Genomic DNA, 3,793 nt, shown 5'->3' with positions numbered 1-3,793 from the left:
GTTAAATTTAGGAGGAGGAGAGTTCAAGGGGATGTGATCTGGAGAGATAACAGAATGAGCCATAGGTTATCCCTGTAGGGCTCCAGGGGATGGAGGCTCAAGTTGAAGCTGAAGGGATTGCAGCCCAATATGAAGAAGAATTTTGTAACACAATGGAATGCGCTAATTAAGTATAAGTAACCAGGCACTGGAAACCAAGACTGAATACAACTCATAAATGGTTAGGCAGATAAAACTCCTTCACATGGCTCTCTAGAATCCATGTATTGTATTGCTTCTCCTTGTCTCTGCATTCCTGCCACGCTGCCCTTCATATACAAATGGCTACATCCCACCACAGGCCATTTGCATATGATTTCCCTCTGCCTGGAAGGTTTTTCCATTTCTGTTTGATAATGTCCATTCTGACAGGTGTGTGGTGATATCTCATTGTGGTTTTGGTTTGCCATTCTCTGATGAGTAGTGTTTTGATATGAAATAAAGTAATAACAAACAGTGTGGGGCACATGGTAAGCACTTCATCCTGCAGTGAGACTTGCTGGTTTGCCTAACATATTCACTCCTGACAAATGACACAGAAAGTCATGCTGCTCGTAGAAGCAACCAGCAATTGCACTTGATTTCTTTAGAAAGAAGGGATTGCGAGACTGTCTCCTGCTGCACCTTTGCACTGAGAGGAAGTCATCGTGGTAACAAGACTATAGCTATCTGCAAGATTTATTCTGCTGTGCTTGGCTGGAAAGTGCCCCTCATTGCTTTTGAAATGTCTCTGGAAGAGAATGAGGGCATCATCCACTCCTCTTAACTACAGCTATATTTCAGCCCGGGCTTGACATGAAAGTACATAAATGGGGACATTTGCATAAAGTATTGAATTTCCAGTTAAACCTTAATGATAATAGGTTGAACTGGATTGTCCCATAGGAAATTAAGATAAAATGAGTGTTACTTTCCTTGAGTCTAATGCTATAAAATGTAAAGCAATTTTGGGGATAAATTTTTGTCTTTATTTAGTCCCTTCATCTATTCTGCTTTCACAACCTTTTCAAGTTGTTAACATGTGCCAAGATTTCCCAAGGTACAAGCTCTCACCCATGTGTCTAGAGCAGGGGTCCCCAAACTTTTTATACAGGTGCCAGTTCACTGTTCCTCAGACCGTTGGAGGGCCAGACTATAAAAATACTATGAACAAATCCCTATGCACTCTGCACATATCTTATTTTAAAGTAAAAAAACAAAACAGGAACAAATACAATATTTAAAATAAAGAACAAGTAAATTTAAATCAACAAACTGACCAGTATTTCAATGGGAACTATGCTCCTCTCACTGACCACCAATGAAAGAGTGCCCCTTCTGGAAGTGTGGCGGGGGCCGGATAGATGGCCTCAGGGGGCCGCATGCGGCCCGTGAGTCATAATTTGGGGACCCCTGGTCTAGAGTCTTAAGGACCCAAGCAAGCCCTAAAAAGAACTTTTGGCCCTGGCCGGTTGGCTCAGCGGTAGAGCGTCGGCCTAGCGTGCGGAGGACCCGGGTTCGATTCCCGGCCAGGGCACACAGGAGAAGCGCCCATTTGCTTCTCCACCCCTCCGCCGCGCTTTCCTCTCTGTCTCTCTCTTCCCCTCCCGCAGCCAAGGCTCCATTGGAGCAAAGATGGCCCGGGCGCTGGGGATGGCTCTGTGGCCTCTGCCCCAGGCGCTAGAGTGGCTCTGGTCGCAACATGGCGACGCCCAGGATGGGCAGATTATCGCCCCCTGGTGGGCAGAGCGTCGCCCCTGGTGGGCGTGCCGGGTGGATCCCGGTCGGGCGCATGCGGGAGTCTGTCTGACTGTCTCTCCCCATTTCCAGCTTCAGAAAAAATGAAAAAAAAAAAAAAAAAAAAAAAAAGAACTTTTAATTGTAATCTCATATTTGTTTTGTTTTGTTTACCTGCCTGATGAAGAATGTAGCAGGCTTTCATTTTAATAAATTTTATTTTTTATTTTATTTTATTTTTTTGCATTTTTCTGAAGCTGGAAACAGGGAGAGACAGTCAGACAGACTCCCGCATGCGCCCGACCGGGATCCACCCGGCACGCCCACCAGGGGGCGATGCTCTGCCCATCCTGGGCGTCGCCATGTTGCGACCCTCCTGGGTGTCGCCATGTTGCGACCAGAGCCACTCTAGCGCCTGGGGCAGAGGCCACAGAGCCATCCCCAGCGCCCGGGCCATCTTTTGCTCCAATGGAGCCTTGGCTGCGGGAGGGGAAGAGAGAGACAGAGAGGAAGGCGTGGTGGAGGGGTGGAGAAGCAAATGGGCGCTTCCCCTATGTGCCCTGGCCGGGAATCGAACCCGGGTCCTCTGCACGCGAGGCCGACGCTCTACCGCTGAGCCAACCGGCCAGGGCTCGCAGGCTTTCATTTTAATGTACCACTAGAATAGGTATCTGTGTTTATTAAGTTTTTAAATGTTGATTAAGTAAACAGTTATTTCAGGCAATATTTATGACAGTAAATTAATTTGGACAATTTCTTACTGAAACAGCTCTTTCTCCCCCTCTTGCTCTACTATGTTATAACCCTTTAAAGGTCTCAAGCTCTGAAAAAGATTATGCTGATCTCTACTTTAATTACTGTGTGTGATTCAAAGTAAATACAACACTAACCTTTATAATATGTATGAAGAAGTTCAACAAAGTCTGATTGTCCCCCATGTGGGAACTTACGTACACAGTCATCTGCCTCTGGAGGGCTGTAATAATACAATTATTAATTGTAGTCAACATGCTATACGTTAGATTCCCAGAGTCTATTTATCTTATAACGGAAAGTATATACCTTTTAACCAACCTTTCCCATTTTCCTAACCCCCCAAACATTGTCTTCTCTGCTTCTGTGAGTTCAACTTTTTTAGATTCCACATGTGAGTGAGATAATACAGTAGTTGTCTTTCTGTGTCTGGCTTACTTCACTTAGTAAAGTATTCTGCAAGTTCACCCACATTGTCACAAACAGCAGGATTTTCTTCTTTCTTACTGCATGATAGTATTTGATTGTATATATATCACATTTTCTTTTTCTTTAATTGATTTTAGAGAGGGAAGAAGGAGAGAGAGAGATTGTTTCACTTATTCATGCATCCATTGGTTGATTCTTGTATGTTTCCTGACCAGGGATGGAGCCTGCAACCTTGGTGTATAGGTATGATGCTCTAACCAATTGAGCTATCTGGCCAGGGCTATTGTAAAGCCAGTATCCACAGCCACCATCACAGTTGCCTGGCCCATGCAAGTTTAGTTTTGATTCATAAAGATTGTAATGAAACAACGGAGCCAAGAACTGGTGGGCCATTAGCTTTAATCATAACTTGCACCTGGCGGGCGAGAAATACACACAGTAGGAAAACACTTCCCTTTCCATTCAGGGCTCCCAAAGCCACTGACTTATCTGAGTTTCCTAGAATCAAAGCTTTCTACCTTACCAGCCTTATTCACCTCTGTTCCCCATCTCCTTCTCTCTGCACAAACTGGCTTCTCCTTCAGCACTCCGCCATCTTGGCTACTTCTCCTCTCCTCCACGTGGCCTCTCTCTGCTCTCCTACAGCATGGGCTCCTCCTTGAACATAATCACTCTTACCCCAGAACAACGTGATCTCTCTTCCTTTTAAAACCTTTTGGTGCGAAAGCCCTCCCCCAACACATATTAACATAATCACGCCACCCCAAGCAAGAAGGGCAACTAATATTATCACCTGGGCGATGGGCTTAAATGTGGGCAGCGCCGTTTTTAACAAAGTGAGCAGAATATATTTTAT

General features: G+C 45.1%; 1 non-coding gene across 1 annotated transcript; it reads right to left on the bottom strand.

Moving 5' to 3' along the window:
* Window positions 1-2,311: 2,311 nt before the first annotated feature.
* Window positions 2,312-2,387, bottom strand: TRNAA-CGC (transfer RNA alanine (anticodon CGC)). Its single transcript has one exon. It is a non-coding gene; the product is annotated as a tRNA-Ala (tRNA).
* Window positions 2,388-3,793: the final 1,406 nt, after the last annotated feature.

Source organism: Saccopteryx bilineata, chromosome 10 (assembly GCF_036850765.1).
Source record: "Saccopteryx bilineata isolate mSacBil1 chromosome 10, mSacBil1_pri_phased_curated, whole genome shotgun sequence".
Lineage (NCBI taxonomy): Eukaryota > Metazoa > Chordata > Mammalia > Chiroptera > Emballonuridae > Saccopteryx > Saccopteryx bilineata.
This window is presented reverse-complemented; position numbering and strand designations above follow the sequence as displayed.